Below are 26446 nucleotides of genomic sequence, written 5' to 3' on the forward strand. Positions count from 1 at the left end.
AATATCAAAAAAAAAATGAAAATGTTTCGTCTTTTTCCTTCAGTCCTTCCTTTACTGGGGGAAAACCCCAACAGGTTATGGTAAAATCTTCACGTTTATTTTGAAATCTTTGAAGTTACTTTCTGCTTTACCATCTAGGTTTTTCCCTCCTCTGTCTTTCATTAAAATCAGATTTTAACTCTTTCATATCAACTACAAAGTCACTCTTTTAGGCAAAACAGGAAAAGATGTATGAAAAGTATATGATGAAATGTGTGATCTGAATGCAAAAATTCTGTTGTTCTCTGTGTCAGCCCACACGGAGACTTGTGTGTAACCAGGCTTGCATGCTGTAGTTGTAAATGCTAGCCATTTTTCTAGAAGTAAAGGTGGAAATGGAGGGTCACTTTGGTAGCTCATAGTATCAGACTGCTTCCTACAAGTGCTTATTTTCCCTACGTGTGCCAGCGTTGGCTGGCATACCCGGTTCTGGAGAGCAGAGGTGATACTTCACTGGAATGCAAAATGATCCCCAGTGTTGCCTTCCAGCTGCAATCTTTAAGCACTTTATTTCTTTAAAGATAATCTCTGATTTTATTATCCTTTTGGCAAGATCACTACTGCTGATGGCATGTATCCGATAGAGGACTGCTCTGCCCAAAGTAAGGCTTCGGAAAGCAAGAGAGGAAAATTCAAACTATTGTGTCTCCTCAGCCAAATGCTTTATCAATTACATGATCTCGATGTGACTCTGTATTGATGTGTAGGGCAGGAGAGGGGCTCTAACCTAACTTTGGGTGCCCAAGAGTGCACCCAGTGGCAGACAACAGTGGCTGAGTGATCCAGTGGGCTCCTGCACCTTGCTATGGGTGCTGAAGCAGCAAAAGGGAGGTTCACCCCAGGCTGCGCTGCTCTGGAGAACCCTCTCTCTCTTGGGAGACAGTCCTTTCTACTACATACCTGGCTTTGAGGTATCCCAAGGGCTCCACCAGCCCTGTGGTGGGCCAGGCAGCCTGCTGGGGATGTCAGGTGGGGGCATGTTGCAGGCAGTGTGCGGCTCAAGCTTTCAGTCACACAATACTAGCACAAGATAATGAGGATAAATGTGTTTCCAGTGGAGCTAGCACCTAGAGGTTGGGAAACTTGGTTTACAGTAGCTTATGCAATGAAGACATCCTCAGCAATGATGGCCCTTTTTACTAATGGAGAGAAAAAAATCACACTCTGCTACTAAGTACTCGACTCCTGTAACTGAAAAAAATACCATTTAACCATTTTGGAGTCATTTAAATATTGGCCCAGTATGTTGCTTGTCTAAAATGGAATGCATAAGAATATTAATACAGAAAACTTAAAGAGGGTTTTGTTAATTATTCATGTTTATCACCATACTGAATTAATCTCAGATCAATAAGCAGTCTCTTTGAATTAAGTATGAATACTACCTTACAAAAGCTGTATGAAAATAGACTCCGTGCAGGATGGAAACAGTTTTTGATCTTTGTTTGCTTTTGTAATTATCCCTATGATAAACTTAGCTCTCTCACTATAATTGATAAGAATGAATGCTTTCAGATTAGTACCTTTTGCCTGATATAATAAGGTTGTGTGTATTATTTCTATCAGGCGATCTGCAGTAATGCAGTATCTTTATATAATATGCTTTTATTGCATATAATAAAACTCATATTTATTACCAACTGCCTCATTCAAACATTGACTCCATCCTCTTGCATACAACCTGTTTTGAACCCTACTCGCAAACCTGCTGTTAATAAATTCTTTTACCTCTTAACAAATACAGATAAGCATTATATTCATTTAGGGTAATTGTGTACCAAAACAAATGCTGTGTGTAAGATCAATGCACCGACCTTGTTGTTTGTTGGTTGTTACTGATTAGAAAGTAGCCTTTCTTTAGGCACTGAACATAATCTTTTATTTTTCTTCATTTTCTAAATTAAGTGCTCTGGGCAGGTGCAAGACAAGTAGTATAAGAAAGTACTGTTGAGCAACTGAGACCTGCTAATGACTGTTTGCATATATTGGGCTAGAATAGTTGTAGAGTAAGTCAGAGTAGTCTAAAGCACTTTCCTGGTACTCTGTGTTAGTTTTTCATGGGGAAAAAAAATTATTAGAAAGTGCTGTTTTGCTGTCCCCTTCTAGCTTTAATTTATGCCATGATACCTCTACCATAGCAGAAAAACTCAAGATTTACTAAAACTGTGTCACCTTAATTTGCATAGAACCATCATGTCAGAGCTGCATTTTATGTGCCAGAATATTTATATAGGTTTGTGCTCCTACTCCTCCTGTGCACACTTCACTGCACTTGTTTCTTTTGCTGTGATCAACCACTCCAAAATTATTTGCAAATTTCCACATGTGTTGGAATAAGATACTTAATCCTATCCTGTCCAGCAGTGTCTTATTGTGAAAGCCAATGTATTACTTGGTGGCATTTAAGATATGTGTGCTGTTACCTTCCAAACTCTTGCCACATTGACATAGTCTTTCTACTGTGAAAGATCATCTGTATCATTCTCCAGCCAACAAATTCTGGCATTGATTAACCCAAACAAATCTGAGGCTTTTGGCTTTCGGTCTTGGTCCATTAATTCTATCCAGAATAGGGGTTAGGATATACAAAACCTATTCTGTTTGGCAACTTCTCCTCCAGCAACTAAGAAAAGCCAAGCTGATGTCAGAACAGCAAAGATTTACAGTGCAGTGACCAGAGGGAGAGTGTAAAAGCCTGCATGTGGAGTGAGTCAGACTTTCCTTTACAGGACAACTCTAACCACATCTACCATCTGAGAAATCTGTGCAGCTCATTTCTGTAGTAAAGGAGAATATCAAGGAAAAATACTACTGGATTTTTTTCCATGTCCAAGAAGAAAGGCTAGATTCTCCACAGACAAGCTGTAACTGTTTAGCTTATCTTGCCTTTTACAACAGTTTCCCCTCCCTCCATGCTTACATCAGTGGTGTTCTGAATTCTGCTGTGTTATATTGGTGTCCCTTCAGCTGAATAAACTGACCTCTTTTGACAGCTTCCCTGAGATAGAAAGAGATTTTTGGGGAACTTCAGGAATGAAGGTATGTGGCACCCTGAAGACTTCCCACATGCACACTACAGGTGTTCAGGTCAACCTGCTCATGCAGCTTTCTAAGTAGCATTATTGTTTTGGAGCTGAGCATGCAAGTGTTACCAAGGGGAAAGGCGCTTGGAAAATGGTTTCTGCACATGAACTCTGCTGATTTAAAGAAGTCATCTGCAGCAGGAATTTTCCTAAGTATTTTCACCACCTGAAATTCACACACAGGGCTGACGGTTTTTAAGCAACATCTGTGAAGCACTTAAAAGTAATGGAATAAAACAATGATTTAAAAGTAGGCCGAGAGAAAATTTGCTAGTAAATTCAATGTTTTGATAAATAATTTTAGTTTTTTACAAGTACAAATGGAACATTACTTTTCCTTTTTGTGCTTCAGCCTTTCTCCAATGGGAAAGAATTACACACCAATGAGAAAATACTCTGCTAATTTTTTTTGCCTTCCAGTGAATATTAAAAAAAATGAAGATGTATTTGTACTGATATCTTTAGCCAGTCTGAAAGATAATCTCTAAGCAGTATGTACATAACTAGGTGCATGAAGCAGTTATTTATTGACCAGCTCACAGCAAAGAAAGGATTTCACAAGCCATTAGGCTGAATATGATTCTGCTCACCAAGCAAGGTACTAGCAGTGGCTTTGCTGGCCAGGCAGACATTGGGCGGGAGGGGAAGGGTCAGTCCCTGCAGCTCCCTGGAGCAGACCCTCAGCATTGCCACATTTCTGTCCTCTCTCAAGCTCCATCAATGCCCCTGACACTGATGACTTGTCCCAACAAACTGACCTGATGCTTCCTGACTAGCCTTTGCTCTTCCTTTAGATTTTATACCCTTTCCATGTTGCTGCTTTCCCTCCTGAACCCTTGAGGTACTGACAATCCTGTCCTAATAGCTCTACCTTGGTGCATAGTTTTACCTTTCCTATTTCCCCAGGCTTTCTCACAGCATTTTTCCAGCACTCTGAGCAAGGATACACAGCTGGGCTGGATCAGAGTTGGGCCCTCGTGCACAGGGAACCTTGGCCCTGGGAGAGGGGAGGGAGGCATACAGCAGGGTCTGCAGCAAGGGGTGACATATTCCAGGTCTTCCTCATGTCAAGAAAACATTCAAGTGCAGTTGGAGGAGCGAGTGTTCAAAGAGCTGCAAGTGTTGCTGTCTTTGCCAGAACAGAATGAAAGCTAGATTTCAAACAGCTTTAAGAAAGACCAGTGCAGCTAGATAGAATGAAATGCTCCAGAAGTTCCCAGCTGTGTGTACCATAGGTTCGTGACCTCCTTCAGCCCTGCCCTGCTCACTTTCCACAGTTCAACAAGTTCCAGCTGCTGGTAGGCAGTGGGTTCTAATGTGAGTGGGAAGGAGGCAGCTCATCAGCAACTCACAGGCTTCACACAGCAAAAAGCCCTTTTGTCACTTTGCACTCAAGCAAGTCACTGCACCCTGATCTCCTGAGCTGCAGAAGTTATGGAATAAAGCAAGCAGTAGGTATGTAAGCTTGTGTACAAGAGTGGAAACACTTTGGAGTTTAAGTTGTTTCTAGGTAAACTGTTTTTGAGAGTGGTCTAGCTCTGTCTTGACTCGGTGTCGTTACCCTCTGTTCTAGGGTGAATTTTGTACTGAAGTGTTGAAAATTGAGATTACACTTATTAAAAAAAATTAAGTAGTTACAGGAATTCCTCTCCTAAAAATATTTTGCAGATGAAACTAAGCCAATTGTCTCTGGGAAAACAATTCAGGACAAACCATACCATTGCGTGTATTACAGTAAGCATATGCACAGCTCATCTCTTCCAGATGGGGATCATCTGATCAGCCCTGCAATGTGCAGTGCTACCCTGTTTTAAGGCTGCAATTAATTTTCTAAGCGATGTTGTGCTGCATCAGGAAACACAACGATTGGACCTGCCCTTTTATAATTGTACTCACAAGGTGAGTGAGGGGTGCAGAGCCCTGGGCTCAGAGGGGCACTCTGTGCTGGCTGGGACTCGGGCTCTTTCTGCTGCTGCTGCTGATCTTACCCACAGGGTCAAATAATGAGCTCTCGTGATGCAGCCGCCAGAGGGCATCTTCAGTGTAAGCGGAAATAATCAGAAAAGGTAAACACCCATTCATAGTATGTCATTGTGGTGCATTTATAGTTACCTGTTATTAAAAGCAAAACCTTATCCTGCCTTTGCATAGTACAGTGCAAGTGCTCACATTTCTCATAATATGTTTTTACTCATCGGTGAGATAACAATAGGATTGTCTTTATCGGACGAAAATAAAAACTGTAATTTTCTTTCGATTAATGAAATGCGTAAGGATGTCTTCACTGCACAGAAGACAAGGGGAAAAAAAAGGAAAAATAAAAGAATCTAATAAAAACCACAATGTTACCAAAAACACAAATGCTCCAGGCAGGGTCAGGGAGAATTGACAAGTAACTTGTGTGGGACAGATGAACACAAGAGGAGCCAAACAGCAAGGGAATTCTGGAAAAAGTCAAGCAGGCTGCAAACAGTCAACAGAGGCCAGAGTTATAAACCTTTTCCTCATTAACTCAAAGCCTCTCTATTTCCATGTATTCTTGGGAGAATCCTTTTTATTATTATTATGTCTTCATAAGAGTCAAGACAATTGAAAATATATTCATTCAAAACACAGTGTAAAAGGAACAAATACCTTTTCAGGATATAAATAAATCTCTGAAAATAAATTAGTATCTTGGGGGCTAGACGAAAAATCACAAAAACTACAACACAAAACTATGCAAAGTATTTAGAGTAATATAGAAAAGGCAGCTCATTTGTGCAAAGTTCGTTCAAGAAAACCTTACAATGATCATTAAAGACAACTTCTTGCTCCGCAAGTCAATATCCAAATTACTAATACAGATGCAACAGGTGGGAGGAGAGACCCACAGAAATTGTTATTTTTTCTGCTTTTCTCTGTCTGTAGTACAGCTTGAATATAATTAATAAATTAACCATAACCCACAGAGCATATTAGCGCTTCAAGTCGCAGAAACTTTTTGCATCATCCCTTTTGGCCAAAGAGAATCATCTTGCCAATGTATTTCAGACTGTTGTGTTCACCTCTTGTTCTGCTGGACACTCAGCCTTGGACTGCATCACGAGTGCCTCAGGCCTGGCCAGCAGCTCTGACCTGCACAGCCTTGCTCTTAGATGTGAACTACAAGAAGCATTTGTTAATCTCTGACAGGGATTTTGTGACTCTTCAAAGTAATTAGATGATTCACTTCTGGACCAGGCCAGATTGCTGTATCAGGCACAATAAAAGACCCAAAGAGCAACCAGAACAAGTAGGAGAGTTCATAGACAGTCATGAATAAAAATACTGTAAGTCTGGAAATAAAGTATTTCTCTGTTTTCCACATGCCCTAGCCTTAGGCTAAGCCGTGCACAGACAAAGACTTGAATTTCTTGAAAAACATCTGATGCAGGCATGTGTTTGCAGTTTTTGAGTATTGCTTTGTATGTTGAATGAGGGCTGGGGAGAAAAATACACTTTTTTTTTTTTTTTCCAGTTTCAGACCTGAAATCTTTCCTCCTCTGTGTGTGGTTGGGTTTTTTGTGGTTTTTTGTTGTTTTTTTTCTTTGCAGTCTCAAGTACTTGTGATTATCTTCTTTTGGCATCCAGCTCAATGTCAGCATGACTATGTTTGTCACAGGTTTTGTATGCTGCTGCAAGCAGGACTCAAATTAGGATTGGTGTGACCAAAGGACAATAGCTCTGCCAACAAGACAGACTTTTTTTGATCTAACTAGCAGATGCTCTGCTAGCGTCTCTCACTTTTTTGCCTCTCTCTTGCCTAAAGGACTGAAACCAGCCTGTCAGTGTGATTGTACTCACGGGAGCTACAACTGTTTGCACAAGATCTCAGTCTAGCCTAATACCTACTTTAATAACTGCTTCCAACAGCTACTTGTGAAGGCTCTGGTGGTAAACTCCATTCAATTATCATAGCTTTAAAGTGGAGATTTTTCCAGAAATGGCTACTCTTTTTATAGAGGCTATTTTGCACTCTAGTGTATTATTTTTGATAATAACAAATTGTTCCTGCATATATATCCCTGGTCATCAATCACTTGCAAGAATAATGTTGCAGGTGGGGGAGGCTAAAAAGAGCCCCTGCTGTGGTTCAAACCTTGAATTCCATTTTTTTCCCCTTCCCTGTTACTTGACAGTAGTTTTGGAAGAAGAAGAAACTAACAGACATGTTAAAGACCTGGCATAGAATATTGGACCAGCTTTTCAGGTGTCACTGAGGGGCAGCAGGTCCAGAGGTGTCTCTCCAGTCCAGACTTAAGAAGATCTTAACTAGCTTTAGCTTTTCAAGCAAGCCTGAAGGCTACTGACTGCCAGTCATCCTGACAAGGTGATGACTGATGGGGACAGTTATCTCCCTCCCCTAACTTGCTGTCTGTCATGGCGATTGAAAAGGAAATACAAACATTTTTCCCTAAGGAAACAGGTTGGCAAAGGGGTTTGGGTCTGTTAAAGCTTTAGTGTTAATGAAATTTCATATTATCAAAATATCAGAAAGTTGTTCCAATGAAGAGCAGGTTCAAGCCCATATTGTCTGCTCTGCTTTCCTATTTAATTCATGTTCTCATGTTGAAAAATTCACTCTATAGCCAACCTGTAACACCACAGGGGTAAACTGCAGCATTGCCATTAGCTATGAAGGGAGAAAGATACAGTTTTTTGTTGTCCAGCTTTTCAAAGTGTAACTAGTTAAGCCCTGTAGGATGAGTTTAAAAGTAGCAGATTTCAGTAATTTAACTTGTTTCTATCTCTTTCAGAATGCTGTTTTTAGTTCATAGGCAAAATTGAGCTACATCTGACTGGTTGGTATTCATTATCACCATTATCCAGCTTCCTGTCATTAAAGCTAATGCTTACGGAGGTGCCCTGCATCTCTGATGGATTGATTTTTGCACCCATAGAATTATAAAACTTAATTTTCAGACCTGCTGCATGCCCACAGCGCAAAGGTCAATTTGTGATGCATCTTCACTGCTGAATTTTAAACCCCCAAGTGCCTTCAAGTTGAAATTTTTACTTAGTTCACACCTTTTAGTGAACACGCTTTAGTGTAGATGGGTGCATGGATCTCAGCAAAAGTTCCTGAAAGGAAAGGATAAAGGGAAAGGAGTCACCACCACTGAACTAGAATGCTCTTTATGGTGACCAAGAAGCAACAGACTATAATCTAAGAGCTACTGTGAGAAGCTACATGACTAATCTGTATTTTCACTGTGTGACTGGTAGCAGGAAGGAAGATGTAGCACAACAGTCAATTTATTGGAAGAACAATGTAGTCATTCATCAGGGCATTATTCTGAAATAATTTAAATGACAGTAGAGCAGCCCACTCTTGACTTAAGAAATCACAAGTCATTCAAATTCTGTATCTAATAATGAAATTGTTCCACTGACTTAGTGGTTGGCATAAATTACATGTAGCTAATATGTTCCTGTTGCAGACCCTGAGGACTCTTTGTTTATGCTAAATGTGAATGTATTCTAGCACATGAATTACTATCCTCCTGCTTGCTTCTTGGGCGCCTCCAGAATAAGTAATACGTTGGCATAACTTTGCCATTTGTCAGCCAGCAGTCTGGTAGCACATTTGCTCGTCAATCTAATTTTAACCTTTTCTCATACAAGCACTTGGTATTTCATGTAAATCAACCAGACAGTCTGTCATTCAATAGGATACTATCTTCATAGTCTTCTAAAGTACGTGCTCCATTGTATGCATTCATATTAAGTAGCAGTGGAAAAGTAAAACTAATATATTATTTCTGGTTTCTTAATACCAGAGTGCCAGGAATCTCTTTATTACCACAGCAGAGACAAATGATATGTGTAGCAGAGGTTCTGGACATTGGGCCTGGTAATACATTCAACACTTTCTGAATTGAAAGGTTTGTCCTGAGTGGTAAGTAGTGCAGTGCATGGTTAAAGGCTTCAGAGCATATATTCTAGGTCTGTTTCTATTATCACTTTAATTTGCAGCTAATAATGTTAAAAAGCACATTCAACTGACGAATTGGAAAAAAAAAATTCCCCATGGTTCCAACGAGTTTCTTGATCAAATATGATGCTGGCTGCAAAAGAGAACATAATTCATTCTGAAATATGGATAAGTTTGTCAATGCTCATTTATTTTTATAATTTGTATAAATAACATGGAAGGTTTAATAGTATATCCTTTACTGTGTAAGGTTTTTCAGAAATTGATTTGGCTGTGAAAATAATATGTTTGAAGTTTAGATGCTTTGTTAGGGTTGCTGTAACTATGCATCACTTTAATGTCTTTGCTTTTTAAACATGAATTAAGGCCAGTGTCCATTTATGCAGTGTAATAAATAACAGTAATAAATAAATAAGACTCATTCTGGCTTATTCAGATATTTTACTGCTTTATGAATGTTTTAAAAAAGCAATTGTAAAGTTGTAATAAAATGATCTGTGGGGTTGCTAAGAACTCAGTCTCACAAAACACATGTAACCATTCATTGCATAGTATAATAGTTGCCTGTTTTATTAATTATGGAAATCATATTTTGATATAAATTTTCCTTATTGATACTTTGAGATTATTAACCCTACATTACATTTTATTCCACCCAGGCTTATGAGTGATAAAATAGAACTCATATATTTACTACTAAATTCTGTTCTGAACAGTAATTTCTGACACTTTACTTGGTCTGGGGCAGACCCTGATTTCTCCCCAGCACAGTGCTCAGCAGTCCCCTTTCTAGACAGCAGAAGCAAAGCTCATTTGCTCCTGTAGTATCACAAAATCCCTCCTCAGTCCATATGGTCTTCTGCTGCAGTTTGCTAACAGACTGCATCATGCTCTGAGTCCATCCCCCTTGCCATGCCCCTTTTCTAGCAACTCCTGTGCAAAATTTACCTCTGTTGCTGTGGAACTAATTCATCTGTGTGGGGTTTCTGGGTATGAGTTGTATCTAAGGATATTTGTACAATTTCTACCATGAAGTTCTGTTTCTGCTTAAGGTAGCAGGGTAATAGAAGTAATAACATATAAACTGATCCCACCACTACCTCCAGCCCCTTTTATATCTACACATCAAGTAAAGGCAATATTTGTCCATCATGATGTAAAGTGGTGTGACTTAACTTAGCACTAATTTGACCCAAAGATTTAACCACAGATCAAGTAAATATTTTCAAAAACACAGACCTGAGGTATTTGGACACCTTGAATAAATATATATCAGAAGATTCTGTCCCATAAAATATTCAGGTACTTCTATCACTTAAGTTTGCATAGCAGGGATATAAAGGGGTTTATCCTCCCTGCTCTGATAAAGTTCTTACGCAGGATTTTTTTTTGGCTTCTGTATCTAGAGGTTTTATGCCAGGCAGCTGCAGTTTTTGCTCTCAGGGATGTATCTAGGCAAATTCAATATGGTCAGTGAGGTGGATTGCCATAAGCAATGATAGCGTTTGATTTCACTGAGCCTGTCAAAAATAATTCTACATGTAATTTGTTCATTGCATGTTCAAACCTCTGGTTTACCACCACTGTTCTTGCAGCTGGGAGTTTTACCTAGTTCAGGGAAGTGTATGTTGCCAATAAATGCTTGTTCTGAAGAAAAGCAGTGAATTTCTGGGGATTAAGGGGGTTTGCATTTTATTCCAGGGAAAATATTTTCTGGTTTTACTTATTTTTTGTGCATTAAGGCACCTGTAGTTGTGTTTAACAAACATCCTCTTTCACTTCAAATTTTCCATGACTCTTGATCCTTAGGGATTACTGAAGAAGTAAATCAATCAACAGGATCAAAATTACAAAATTACATGTGAGATGAATCAAGCCTTACAGCTTTATTTAAAAAGGTAATTAATGTTTTAATTCTGTGCCTGTATAAAGAAAAGAAAAAAAAAGTTAGTGACTTGCTACCACTGCAGACAACTTGGGTAATATTTTTCCCTGGAATACATATCTAAGTACAAATTCAGTTCTAGTTGTTAGCAATATATTCCTCCAGGTATCAAAGCAAAAATCCAGTCATGTCTATTGGAAGGTGTGTGGAAGGCAAACACAATATGGAAGCGCTTGGTCTCCCTCTTTTCATGTGATATTTGTATTAAGTAGAGAGGTTTTATTGCCACCTATTATTAGCAAGTCATTCTGTAGCCATTTAAATTCCATTTTTAAAGGTCCATAATGGAATTCCCTAGTGTGTCACAGACCTAGTGCCACATTGATGGTAAAAGCTCAGGAAAATCGTCTTTCTGATTGGTATTATATAAATGCCTATAAATGCATATCAGCACCTGGTGCATGGGGCTGGGCTGCTGGATTTGTGAGAGGGCGGAGGAGATCTCTGGTGCTGCTGATGTGCTGGATCTCACCTGCTGCCCTCAGGACAGCTCAGTCCCCCTTGCCTCAGCTCAGCCTCCCTTTGCCTTGTGCTCCTCAGCTGCCACAAGTGGCTTGGGCTTTTGGCACATCGGGGAATTGCTGCTCAGTAACCCATGCACCGGACACAATTTGCCAAGGCAATTTATGTCTCACTGTACCTGACTGTCAGTCAAAAATGGGGAGGGCAGAAAAGTGCTGCCCACCCCACATGGCTCCTGGCTGGAGAAGCACAGTGGGCTTTCTTGCGGTATCCATGTTTTTTTGGTGCTTCTGGCCTCCTAATCAACTGCCAATTTACGACTTCAGGTTCTAATTAGCTTTCAGGGACATATCGGTGAAAAGCCATGATATGGGTTTATAGGGGGGCCACAGATGTTACTTCTCCTTCAGAGCAAAATTTGTGCTGTGATAGTTTTTCTGTCCAATTCTAAGGGATTCTTCTCTTACAATGTAGCCTATTTCTTCTACTCTGACCTTACTGCTTCATTCATTAATTCCATTTTGGGTCCATGCCTGGCTCCCTGAAGCTCTTTTGATTGTCATTTGTTCCCCTTCTCCCTCTGCTTTGAAACACCTCTGCCACTTGGATGCTTCTGTGGGAAAATTGCCTTCCACCACTGTCCTTTCACACCCCAGCACAGGCTGGACTAAACACAGAGCCGTCTCTGACCCAAGGCAACTTTCTGTCAAAAAGCAAACACAGTCATGAGTGACACTGACATTAAAGAAGTAACCTCTAGCAGTCTCCACGGTTTGTCTCCCTGGGCTCTGCTCTCCAAACATGGTCCTCACTGAGTGCCACATTGCAGTTCAATTGGCCCCATCTGAGAGTGGCCCAGGACAGGGACAGGCTGAGCAGAGCTCGAGTGGTGCAGAGCGTCGTGGGGATGCACTGCAGCACCCCCATCACCCAGCCTGCGAGGGACCCCACAGCTGCTGCAGGAACTGTGCCACCAGCTCTCAGGTGGGAGTCACCCGTAAGTGCAAGGTGGGCGAAGTTTGCTAAGGGGCTTCATGTCTTTGTAGGTGGGCGGGGGAGAGGACAGTACAGGGTGTTTGTTCCCTGGCAGCACACCCCACATGCCTTCAAACACGGGGAGAGCCAGCACAGGGGGTCATTGCCTCTCCACCTATGTGCATCAGCCCAAAGGGCTGACAAGGCAGAGTGGAACATGAGCTGATTGTTATCTTCCTACTTGGGTCTTTCAGAGATTGGGTGGTGGCTTTGTTTATTACTGTAGGTAGAGGGAAAAGTGGCAGTTCTGGTGGTAAGGGGTCTTCAGTTGGAACCCGTGAGGTCTGCACTGGTCTTCTCTGCCCCTGTATCAGGGCAGCCTGGCCATGGGGAAGGGGCCAGTGGGCTGCTGAGCCCACTGTGCCACTGCAGGGTGCCCCAGGCACTGCAGCTTCCAGCCCCACTCCAAGTAATGTGATTTTCCTGCCTCTTCACAAGTTTTTCTAATCCTTCACTAGGAGCATTCCTAACCCTACATTAGATCCTTATTTCATCTCTACCTGCTTTAAACATGTTTTTCCTTTTCTTACAGTGCTTCCCCAGCTCCTCATCTCCTGCACAGGGAAATGATGTGTACACTGGGATGCTTCTGTTCTTTATGCCTGGCTTCCCACCGAGTACCTTAGAAGAAAGTGTTACAGCTGTTTGCTGTTCTGATTCACAACCCAGCTGGCACTGATGCTTCCTTGTGCATTCCCTAAGGTAATTCTGCCTCCCTGCCTTTCTGGTTTTGTCTGGGGCTTTTCTGGGATCCCTCTGTTCTTTATCCCAAACTAATTGTATTCTGCTGCTCAGATTAAAGAACCTAGTTATATGTCTGTTAAGATGAAACTGCAGTGCAGTTTATGGGGAAGAAGCTCCTTTGGGAAGTGTGAAAGCAGGTGCACAAGAGACGGAAGCACTGCATTACAGAAAGAGGGGGGATTAGGATTATAAGAGACACAAAACTTCAACATTATTCTTTAAAATAATGGATTCATTATTCCAGTGACAATGTCTTGTGTGTCCCTCTGCTAAGAGGGCTTTTATTTCTTCCCTCTGGAATGGAGAAAGAAAGTGGTTGCTTAAATCGCTATTGACACACAGCACGTGAATTCCAGTTTTGATTTTATGAACAGCCTCTATCATCCTGTCTTGTCTGGACAGCCTCATACTCATTGTACTGTCACCATTCCTATAAATAGCCTGCTTGGTTATGAAGGACTACTAGCGTTTCTTCTGGGAAGAACAGGACTTTCAATTAATGGCATTTTAGGCCAGTTTTTGTCAAACTTTCTATAGGAGATAGGGTTTGGAGAGTAGAAAACCTGCTAAAGAAAGCCAGTAATCAAAGTATTAATGTTTGAAACACAGACACTCGGCAAGCCTGGAGAATCCACAGAGAAAAATGAAGTTAGAAGGAGGAGGATGGTGGTGTGCTTTTAAAAAGGAGGCTTGGCTTCAGGGCTGACAAGCAGCAGGGCAGCTGCCACACGGAGAAAGACGGAAAGACAGATCCAGCAGAAAGCTGGGCTGCAGCGCAAGAATGGCTGTGATGTTGGCAAGTCTGCTCTGCACCCGAAAAACGCGCAAGTGTACTGGGGAACGGCAGGTAAGGCAATGTGCTTTTCTGTAAACTTTTGGGGCAAAGTAGGAAGTGCCTGTGTATAGAAAACCTTGTGTTTCAGCTCTCAGCTCTTTAGCTGTTGTAAGATCTTTTGAGCGTGGAGGGCACTGGCAGGCAAACAAACAATACCCTCTAAGTTAGTTTGGTAGGGAGGGATGTGTTTAATCTTGTGAAGGGAGTGGGGATCCCTGCTTTTATGGGTAGGGGTCATTTGGGCTCTGTGACCCTGTTCTGTGAGTAAATACATTGAAGACACCTAAGAGAGCACACATCCTGTTGGCCATGCAGTGAGGGAAGTTCTATTGCACACAGTGCGAGAAGTCAAACACAGGGCAGATTTGCATGGCAGGTAACAAGGCTTGGTGGGTGTCTTCTTTTGACTATTAAAAGTAACAAATGCCAAGACTTTTGGGTTTTTTTCTTACAATTAGCAACTGATCTGGAATTCAGATCCCATCTCCCACAGCCTGGGTAGTTTCCAAGGGTGCATTGAATCGACAGCAGCACCCTTTGTGCAGAGTGAGTCTGTACACAAGAAGAGAGCCCTGCCAAAAGAAAAGAAATACAGCATTGCATTCAGGGATGTGACTAACTTCTTCTGAACAGAGAGGAAAGGACCATGCTTGCCAGTTATCTCTTCTGTGCATTTCCTCAGTTGTGGCTGGGGCCATCTGATGAGTGTTTCCCTTTCGCTCCCAGCGCGTCGCAGTCTGTCTGCTGTCAGCAGCTAATGAAGTCACTCGCAAGATGCCATTCCCTGGGGAAAAGCAGGGCTATGAATAGACCTGTTACTTGCATCTCTGGTTGCAGTGCTCTCAGCGCTTCTTTTGCTGTGCCACCGCCTCTGATGATTGTGCCACTTATGAACAATGAGCTACTGCTATTCCTGATGCCAAAAAACAGTCCTCTTCCTTCTAGTAGAGCTGTGTGGAGCTCAGTGAGTGCTTCTGTGCCAGCCCCAGTGACAGGTACAGGTTCTGAGGTACCACACACTTACCAAAAATGTGCAAAAAGTGAATGAGTAATCTTATTGCAGCAAGAGCTTTCAATAATAGTCTGCAGTGAATGTCAGATGCTTCATCAATGCACATCCCACAATAAGGAGGAAAAAAATTTTTTTCTGAGAGCAAAATTTTTCCATGGTACTGAAATAGAAAAGCAAATGGTTAATCTGATGAGACCACCATCTCTTTCCCCATCTGAGCTTACATGTCTAGGTATCATTAAGCTTGTGTTTAGAAGGAGTTGTGTGTTGGTCTAGACAGAGATGAGCTATAAAAGAAGCAAAATCAGCAAAAACAAAGACAGATAAAGGATGATGAATCATGATGACATATTGTTCAAAGTATGTAAGAACATGTAAATACTTATCATGGTGTGTAGGGCATAGAGTCATTGTTAGTAACAGTAAAGTCAAGGACTATTCAGTGCACTTTAGTGACTGAGTTTGTGTTTGAGATCTAATCTAAAATAACCTTACAGATTATCTTTGTAAGAAAATTTAGCTAACAAGGTTATAAATGGTGAAAAAGAGAAAAACTAATTAAAGTAGCATTCAATTTTAACATGATCTGTTCTCTCTTCAGGAGATATAGGGGGAAGCTTTCTTAAAAGCTTTTGTTTTATTATTTTTTACCAGACTTGATGGTTTTAACAGTCTCTCCCCAAATCAAGTTGTCAAAGTTTTAATTCTCAGAAAGCTAGGGTGAAGTCTTCAAGAAAACACAAATGTAGATTTTTCTGCATCGTGATCCAAATGTCTGAACCATTCCTACATGAGCAGAGTTACAGTTGTTGTCTCATATGAACCTTTGTTCAGATGCCTCATCCTCCTGCTTATACAAAAACAAAACAAAAGCCCCTTATTACTCATAATTTTCATATTAATTCTGGTTGGCTGAATAAGTTTGAGTGATTCATGACCTATGTTCAAATTTAACACAGCCTTCAATGTGTTCAGCCTGACATGTGGTGTCTTACAATATTGATATATCTCATCGACCTAGCAATCTGCATCAGGTTGCTGAAGCATGCCTTGAAGGGAAAATGATACAGTAGTCCTGATCTACTCCTCTGTCAAAGCTTTGATTAAACATTCAAGCTATCAGAGTGAAGGAGCTTGGGGATGCATGAGATGCCTGTCCTGTCATTAACAATATTTCTTTTTGAAAGTTTAGGAAGATAGGAATATGCCTCTTAAATCAGATGTCTGTCCCCTGGTCAGCATCTGAATGGCATTCTCTGGTACCCTACATAAAAGAAAACACAAACGAATTCATCTGATTTTCCTGTACAGTTACTCAGCACTTTTTCCCGGTAGCACCCAAAGCAGGCGAGTAAGTTCAGTAGAGCAGAGCTGGAGGAGTGCTGCTCTGGCAGCAGTTCTCATCCTTTTCCTAGGCTACAGAGTTGCAAATCCAGGGATAGGTTTCTCCTTTAGGGTTTGTTTCCCACTGCTGGCACCCAGACAGCCTGAAGGCTGATGAGGCAATCCTTGGGTAGACCTTGGTCCAAATGAGGTTTCATTTAGCGCTGCCCCTGAAATGAGGCTCTGACAGACTACCTAGGAATGGCACTCGTATGATAAAGATCCCTGGCTGTGTCTGCTGAGGTGTCTTATTAGGGTCATGGAGAGATTGGTTTTTTTTCCCTTAGCAGAACAGTCTAGGGATAGGACTGCAAATGCTGTCATTTCTCTCCAGGACAGAAAACCTACTTGGAATGATGAACCTTGTTATCCCTAGAAGATACTTCTTGCTTCCTTGAGTGCCATGCTAGCAGCAATTAATCTCATCCAACAGCAACGGATATTAAAGCTACAGCCCATACCTACAATGGTTTTTAAAAATCAGCTTCAGCAAGCTTTGCTCCCTCTCTGACCCTTTCCTGGCTTCCACATCTCCTGTGCTTGGCTGTCCTCCACCCAGGCTTTCAGGCTCAGATTTGGAAATCCCTTGCTCCTGACAGTGGACCGTTATTTTTCTGGCAATATTTACTTGCTGTCCTTGTGAAATAGAATCAAGCCTCTGTGATGCCTGTGCTGTTATTCAGAGTCTTAATAGACATTATAAACAAAAGAGATTGTCAGATTTCTGCTACAAGAGCTGCACTCAGGAATTTCTTCAGCCAGGAAGGCTGTGCAGATTGGAGCTTGTGATGCCCTGAACCTAGACTGGTTCTGGTTGTAAGAGTGGAACAATTACTTTCAAGGAACAATCTCCCTCAAGCATCACTATAACAACAGAAGAAGCACAGTACCAGGTTCATAAAGAAAACTATACACTATGGAGACTATGAACTTAGAAAAATGTAAGCAAAAGGCCAAGTCTTGAAAGATTCATTGACATGGAAGTTCAGAAGCATGAACTAAATCAAACTGTCATTGCTCAATCCACAAGCATAGCAAATAAACATAAGAAGGGATTTTTGAAGCAGCGGGGGAAGAAAAAAAAATATTCCTATAAAAGTGGTGAGGATGAATCAGGTGGTAAAACATGAGAACATAAACATCAGTTCAGAATGAAGGAAAAATAGGCTTTATTACTCCACATGAGAAAGCTGATGATGAAGGAGACCTAGCAAAAATGAGTGATTTTATCAGTAATATGACTGCACAGACATTGTGGATAGTTGTGTGTCTGAATAAATAACTGCAATGGTTTTGTTTGCTTCTCTGTATGTTTAAAACCATAAATATTGATCAACTTTCACAATGAGGTAGAAAATGCTGACATCATGAGAACATAAAAAATATGCACTTTCCACAAGACATTATTAGCATATTCAGGCCACTGCTGACACTATCTATTAGATAATCTTACCTGAAATGGTTACCGTGATTTTTGACTTGTAGGTCGTGTACCCATCCTGTCTAATCTTCAGGTTAACATGACACAGGCAGAAGAAGGAATTTCTGTTTTTCCTACATTCAAGAAAGTTCACACACTACAGAGCCAGAGAGGAACTTGCCTAGCTTTGTAGTACAGAAAGAAAGGTGTACTCTGTAGCAGTAAGCATCTGATATCCCCAAGTTAGGAACAAGTTTGTTCTTGACTGTGTCTACAGAAAGTGCAGTGAGGCACCTCCTGTGTGTCAGCCCAAGCCCTGTGTCTGCTGTTTCCCGGAGGTTTGCTTATCTCCTTATCCATGACTTGTCACAGTCACTGGGAGCAACCATAGCACCACTGTTTGACCTGTTTAAATTTTTCCTTGGCTTCTCCTGTTCCTCTCAGCTGTTGAGCACAGCTATCACTTTCTGATGTAAAAGGGCATTCAGATGCCTCTTTCAAATAAATGTTAACTCATTAACCTCTTTACCCTTATGTGTATTTCTCATACAGTTTTAAAATTTTTTGGTGACCCTATGGTAGTTAGACACTCAAACATCTCTCCTGATTAAGGTGGGCAGGGTCTTGCTCTAATTGAGAGAGTCTCATCCACCAGATCAGTATCTTACTGTAAATCAAAAGCAAAAATAATGTTGGAAAGAATCACAGCATAACTGACTCAATAAATAACTGACAACTATGAGTCAGTGTCTGCATTTCTTCCCTAACACAACACTATATGGTAGAATGGCTTTGAATAGGTTTTTCCTGTAATTTCAGGTAATGATTAACTCCCAATGACTAAAATATCTCCAGGAGAACTGATGAGACATCTCACATAGTTACTCAGGTTCAAAACTATATTCAAACTTTCACTTTAGTTCTCTCATGCAAAAACACACTTATTTTAACTGAAGCTATTTTAAAACTACCTCATAAATATAAAGTCAGCAGTACTGTTAGAGCATAGTTTTAAGCTAAAATGAGTGTATTCCAGACAAATGCACACAGAGTATGTGCATGGAGTTTTATTATTTGTCCCGTTTATAAGACAGAAGCCATTTTATTGCCTCTGGCAATGCAGTCATCTCTGAGATGAAATATAACTGTACCAGATCACATTGTAGGATAAAAGACTGAGGAGCGAGCACTGGAAAGAACAAAAAACAGAGAAAATCTGTGTGAGTGCATTTGTCCTGAAGGAAAAGCTCCCACTTCATGGTTTCATTCCTGAAGAGGGTGTGTTAAAGCATGCAAGATAATAAAGAGCAACAGATGTCTTACGAATTGGTATTATGAAGAGTGTTGTAAGGCATGTAACTTTTGAGAAGAAAGAATATTTTTCACACAAACTACATGACCTACATTGTAGCAAACACAGTAATAATTTTCTGGAACCGAGATTGTTATAATTTATTTCAATATAATATAATAGGATTAGATCATGTAGCATGCTAAAAAATAGCAGATGATAACAACATATATATTAATATATCAGTATGGTAAGTAAAAGAATTGTAAGCTAAGAAATAGTAGAGAATCTCTGGGGGACACTTGTAAGTAACTTTCATGCTTGGTTCTGAAAAGCAGAAAGTGGCGGATATATGGAAGAGAAAGAAGTGGGAGCAAAGATGGGCAAGAAATGGGGAAAGAAATGGACAGGCAAAATCAGCACTGATGTGCCTGATGTGAGTGTGAATGTGATGTGTGTGGCCTGGATGTCAGGTATAAGAGGAATGTGATAATTAAAAAAAAATTGCACATAGTCATACAAGAGGACCTGAGATGTTTGTGTACAAAAATCACATGCAAACACACACAGGCTAGAACTGCAGCATTCAGGATGACTCCGAATCTTCCAAGAATAGTGAAATAGGGTGGATGGGTAATCTGTGGCTGAAATGCACTTAAACTAATGTGTAGTCTGTTAAGAAAACTAGAAATAAAACCAGAGGTAGAGAGGCATCACTCAGTAGCAATGAAGTTGCCTACAGAGGCAGAGAAAGGTAACATAGGCAGAATGGAATTTGTCAAACTAAAGGTCTTCTGAAGGACCGCTAAGGAACTGTTACACTTAGATCTAAATCACATTACTAAAAACATGGAAGAGAAACTCCCAAGCATTGCCTCATTGCAGGAGATTTAAACTCGTCAGAAATAGAGTATAAAGCAAATGTTCCTGATAACGATAGAGCCAGTTATTCCAGGGCATAATAACTGGCAGATTTCATCACTGAGCAGTCACTGGACTACCATGATGCTATTCTAGGTGGTCTTTGTTAGGTAGTGATGACATAGAGCAGCTGGTTGTAGAAAATAACCTAGCTAAAGTTATCCCAACTTGATAAAACTCAAAATAAGTGAAAGAACGAACAAGAATAGGCCAGTTAGTTTTTCAGAATTTGTCCTTTTGAAATATTGTACCTAAAGGAATTAGTTAGTGATATAAATTGGTTGAAGGTTCCAAATCTATTAGAATTAATTTAATTTAAATAATAATTTAGACATCTGTAATTTGCACTGTAAGTAGAGAGTGAAGGGTGTTAGCACCTTACAAATCCTTAAAAAAAAAAAAAAAAAAAACAACATTAGGAGTGAGCAATGAGCGTGAAAGTCATAGGGAAAGAAATCCCTACCATACCAGATCATCAGTGAAAATAGTATTTTGGTAACCTAGAAGAAGAGGATGCAGTCAGATCTGTCAAATTTACAGACATGCCACCTGTAAACAATGTTTGAAAGACTGAGAGTTTCTCCTACCACACAGATAAAAGGGGGTCTGGTATGTGGCAAGGAGGGGGTAGAGATCAAAGCCTATATGGACAGTGCCCAAACCAAGTAAATTCTGTGAAGACGATGGTACAGATCATGGAGTAAAATAGAATCAGGATGGGAAGTATCTGTAGAAACTTGAAAACTAAATACAAAGTGTAGTAGGCCTATAGCGAAATGGTGTCTGTTATACATCCTAAAATGCTCAAAGAAGCAAAATTAAATTTCAGGTATGGGATCAAGTTTTTCTTTAAAGATCTACCAAAACAAAGGAGACAGAAAGAGCATATGAAAAAGTGACATCACATCTACAACTTCATTAATTAACCTTAGTAATATGAAAATTTTGTGCACATTTTGCAAGAAAGAATAAATAAGGGTGCAAAGATAAAATAGAGAAAATAAGCAATAACTGTTTAATACAGTGTATTAGGACTGGGGGAATGTATGTATGGTACCATCTCTCTGGAAAGGGCATTGTTTGGCAACTTTAAGATTGTGTAGAGATTTTCAAGTGTCACTGTTTCATCTAGTCCTTCAAAGTGTTAACACTTTCCATTGTTCCTAAAAGTGGAGTGGTCAGATGAGAAAAATATCTGTACCATTATTCCCCTATATACAATTGTGAGGGAACAGAGAGCTAAAGGTGTGGGGTACAATTTAATAGTACAAGTGCTGGACCACATCCAAATGGAGGTAGAAATGATTTCTGTTGTAAATTGGATCAGTTGGACAACAGAAGGACCACAAGGTCTTGGTTAGTCATTTAATGATGCTGAGAGAGCTGGGATGGAGCCATGGGAAAGGCAAAAATGATCCTTCTTAAATATGATATAGGAGACTCAAAGAAGGGATACCTAAGTATGGACACCATTGTAGGAGGCACTGGTCAAAGCTTCTCTGGGGTACCGAAAGCGGTCACTCAAAATTAGGAGAGCATTGAAAGAAATGCAGAAAAGTAGTATTGGACAAAACAAAGAATGAGGCATATATAGTTGCTATCTATAAATATATCAAGAGGAGGGGAAAAAGGGCAGGGCAAATACTAGGAAGGGAAAGAAGTTATTTAAGTTGCCAGACAATGTTGTAATTAAAATAAATGGATATAAATTGAAAGTTAGTCTATCCAGGCTGGAGCTGTGAAGGTTTCCAGCCATGAGAAGAGTGAAATCTCTGAAACAATCTTCTAGTAAGAGTAACAGGAAGAAAGTATTATAGGTGTGGGTATCACAGTGAAATGGAAGTTATTTGCTTGCAAATTGGATAATAAGAATTAACCTAGCTCTTGCATAACGGTGAGTAGAGCCACTTTCTATTTGCCTCTCTGCCAGAGAGTCAAACAGTCTGAGTAGCCTTATGATGAATTTTCATAAGTTTATTAACAGAGCTGTGTAAGATGAAAGGACACATCTTCAGTATCCATGGGATCCTTTGCAGTGTTATGGCCTCTGCTTTGTACTGCTGTGGCAATAGTATTTTTTTAAATTTCTGCTAATGTATGGGTTCAGATAGAAAGCATGACTCTATGGCCTCCTGTGTCATATTGACATGCTACAAAATGTTAAGATTTAAATTTTTTTAAATATTGTTTTAAAATCGTGATAAATCTGTGTGCTAAGTGTCCAACTAAAGCACAGCAATGCAGTTGCAAATGTATGAGATAAGAAACATATGTATCAGTGGATCTAATATTAGTGCCAGTATTTACACGATTAATCATTTTGAACTCCTAGAAAACATTGCTAGGGAAAATCTGCTCTGCATTATCCTTTTCGTTTTCCTCATCAAAATACTTGATTTAGTTGATTTTATTTTTATTTAGAGGTGGTTCTATTTACATGTTCCTAGTCTTGCATGGTTTTATTAGATATAGAATATCAACAGTTCTGATCAGTTCTTTAAGAATTGTAGAAGCACTAATCATTATATATAATGTTGTTTTTTCCAATGTTCCTGTTTACATGTGAACAGACACGGTTTGTTTAAATTTCCTTCCTATTTCCAGAAGAAACACATAAGAATAAGGCAAAATTTATAAAATATAGTAATAATTTACATTGACAAAGATGTTGCAAACAATTTCTGACATTTCAGAATCATGTAACTGAGCTTATAACAAAGACAATAGAAGTACAATGTTCTGTTTACTGTGAGAGATGGAATTTGAAAAAAACATGCAAACTAAATTATAACTCTAATATAACATAAGTGACTAAATTGTTTAAAAAATATGTGAATGCCTCCAAAGATTCTTATATAAGTTGCAAGGCAAAATATTGCTAAATGGTAACAGACCTGTCAGTATCTGAACACCTTTTTCCCTCGTGAGTTTGAAAGTCCTCACTTCTCTACTCCAGAGGAGCAGAGTAGCCATAAGATGGCAGCACTCTGCACAAAAGCTCCTGAAACCCTAAATCCTGCTCTTTTCCCAAAAAGAGACGTCAGCCACTGGTGGGAACAAGTGGCCTGAACGCTGGGTGTCTGTAAATGAAAATCAAGCTGACTGAGCCCAGAATAACTCCTGAGAAGCTTCAGAAATGCTTTCATGCAGTACCTGAGCCCATTTTCCTCAGTTTTTAGCAGCTGTTTGGGTGCTGAGCTAAGCACTCTTTTCTTATCTGTTCTGGTTATTCTAGAGTAACTTTATTCAAACTACGTATTGTAGCAAAGCACAACACCTCTGTAGGTCTCAGTAAGGTCAGCTCTAAAACTATTTTCTATGTGTAAAGCCAGGGTGGAATCACTTTTTACAAGTGATTTAATCCCAGCTCCATAGTTTATATGGTCAGGCCTGAAGACGTTGTGTTTGCATAACCTGAGAGGCCTTTCCAAAAGCAAGCTCAGCTTGCTGCTGGGCTGTGCTAAAGGGTTGTCTTTCCCTTCATGCCACTCCAACACACCTGGCTCAGGACTCACTTTGGCCTTCTGTGCTGGGGACAGCAGGTCTGGTCTGAATTTAGCATTAATCTGAATAGAGTAAGTTACAGAAAGTTCTTCAGCTGAAGTGCAGGCGTCTGAAGAGCTGTGCAGTCAGTATTCAGTGTCGTTCCCATCCCAAATATGCTCAGCCTTGCACCAGCCTTGAGGAGAGGTGCTTACTCTGGTACCCCTGCCCCAGGTTTTTATCAAGTAGGGAAAATAAGAGGTACCATGTAACCATGAAAAACAGACAGAAACCAAGGCCAGATTTGATGGGCTGTGTGGAAGTCCCTGGCCAGGTTTGAGTGTCATAGGCTGATTGGCAGTCCTTTTCCAATGCCAGGTGATTTTCCTACAGTTCCAACTGAGCCCTTCTGCAGTTCAGAGGTTTGATTATTTTGCTTTGGGTGTGAGTGTGTATTCAAATCTGAAAAGCAAACAAATCTTTCAGGGTGCTTACCCATGCCAAGAAAACCAAGAACAGAGGTTTGCTCATGCTTTCGGCTGGAACCAGCCAGGTCAGAGCTGTGGGTAAGGTAAACATGGGTTGAAAACTCCCTGACTTGCCTGCCTGCTGCTCATCGCACAGTTGGTGAGCAATTCCTCCTCCTTCCTTCTCTTCCTCTCTGTTTGTTCAGAGGTAGGTTGTTGACTTCACTCTCTGCCCTCGTCCACCAGCAGCATGCTGCTCCGGAAACCAGAGGAGACCAGAGCATGAATCACAGACTGAGTCACCAATCCCAAACACCCTGCTTTGATCAGAGCTGGAGGGGAAAATTCCTTTCCTCTATGTGGCTCTTCATCTTCTGCAACCCTCTGGAAGGAGCTATAGACACTCCTCCTCTTCTTTCAAATCTGCTCTCCACTGTGCATAGGTGTGCTTGGAAACAGCACCTTTGCCTTTCCATGTGCCCGGCCATGTCTCGGTGGCCTCTGTGGCTCACCCTACACAGGGGTGTTTTGGTCCTAGGCTCCTAATGGGATATGATATTTGTACACCCCAAAACACAGGAGCTGGAGTGAAGCAGCTCCATCCCTGTATGTTCAGACCTTTGCTTACAACAGGCTCCATGTCACTTATACAGGACCTAAATGCTTACAGTGGTTTCTTTGGATGGATGCCATTTGCTGTTGGAGCGGGACCCATCTCTTGCCATGGTGATTGACAAAGAAAGAGATAGCAGGTAGTATCAACTGAAAAAAAAGTTGCTGATTAGTCATATTCACCATCACTGTGAATTTCCCCATTAAATACAACTGTTTGTTAGGGACTGTTGCTTCCTCTTTAAATGTTTTTACCAGCTCTTTGTAAAGCATTGTCAGACCTGTCCTGCAGCAAAGGCAGAGACAGGACAGTCCTTCCAGTGTCACTGCAGTATTTGTCTGTGGTTTCTGTCTGTGCTGGACTGGCCTGTTTTCAGGACTCTCACGCCGCTATGTGGCTACTCAAATCACCTTTAGTTGTTTAGAGATGAATCAAAGTTTCAAGCTTGGAAACTTTTTTCAGGCTTCATTGCTTAGCTAACTGACAGAAATCCTCTAAAACATATTTGGAACTGTGTCTGTCAGGCTGCTGAGGCATATATTTCTGCTCAGACTTTCCAAAGAAAATGCCTTCCATTTCTGCTGGCCCAAGAGTCTGGAAGCACTTGACTATACAGCTATGGAACATATGTCTTCTTCAAGAAAAAAGTGTTTTAGCCTGCAGACTTTTGTATATTTTTCAGTTACTATCTTTTGGGTTAAAAAGTTTGACCAAAACTTTAAAGTCTACTTTGATTCCTCACAAAGAGATTTTCAGGAGCTTTTTAGTCCAATTTGATTGGGAAGCCAACCAGGGAGAGAATAAAGTCACCAGATGTTCCAAGTACAAAGTAACCTGCCTCTGACCTACGAATTGCAGCCCTTTGCCTCTTAAAGATGCGTTGAGGATGTGAATATGGTGGCTCTATATGGTGGAGAGAAGGGAGACCCCCCTCTCACCAGAAGAGAGAAATGTTTTTTGAAGTGCAGGAGATGCCTCCCCCTGCCTTTGTAAATATTCTGAGAATCATCTCAGCCCAGGGGACATTCAGACTTTAAATTGCTCCATATTTTTCAAGGCTTTCAGGGTGAGTGTGCGTGTGAGAAGAGCATTGGGAGTTAAGAGCTGGGTTGTATGTGACGTTGAGAGATCTGTGCTATCTTTGTGTATTATAAGTGCCAGGTATGGGTGAAAATGTACTAAGGGTTTTAACCTATACAGATTTTATTATCTTTTGGAGAGCCACAGACTTGCATTTTGCAACATTGCCCATAGTGAAAGATAAACAGTTATTTTCTGTTCTGATGTGGCATTATAAAACTGTAACTCTGATTTAACTGAACCAGAATTTGCTCCAAAATGAAAATATAGTGGCTGATGGAAACAATAATAATTGTGTTATGACTGTACTCTAAACTACCTTTTTGTTGTATCTCATTGAATTGATGCCTTTAATTTGGGTAAGTGAAACAAGACTCTCTTAAAACCCTTATGAAGGATGGAAACCCTGTCAAATCAAGCAATGCCAGGACCCCAAAGGATTTTACACATCCTTCCCACATCAGCATGGCTACTCCAGATTGAAATTCTATTCTTCTAGAGATAGTTAAAGCCAGTAAAGCATTGACCTACTAGAGGAACTTCCTAATCAACTTACCTTTAGATATCACTTTTTCCTGTGTGTTTTTATTGTTGTTAGTTCTGCTACTTTCTTTTTCTTCTCTGCTCTCTCCAGACAATCTGGGGAGGTCTGTTCCTAATAATTTGCAGAAACTTAG

General features: G+C 40.5%; 1 protein-coding gene across 1 annotated transcript in view; it reads left to right on the plus strand.

The window, feature by feature from the left end:
• Window positions 1–4578: 4578 nt before the first annotated feature.
• The window catches only part of ITGB6 (integrin subunit beta 6), a 58618-nt gene continuing 36750 nt past the window's right edge, over window positions 4579–26446 (plus strand). Inside the window, exons 1-2 of the mRNA XM_064661094.1 lie at window positions 4579–13222; window positions 13874–14111. The gene's annotated coding sequence lies outside the window, so the exon portion shown is untranslated. The remainder of the gene's footprint in view (window positions 13223–13873; window positions 14112–26446) is intronic.

This window comes from Pseudopipra pipra, chromosome 7, assembly GCF_036250125.1.
Source record: "Pseudopipra pipra isolate bDixPip1 chromosome 7, bDixPip1.hap1, whole genome shotgun sequence".
Lineage (NCBI taxonomy): Eukaryota > Metazoa > Chordata > Aves > Passeriformes > Pipridae > Pseudopipra > Pseudopipra pipra.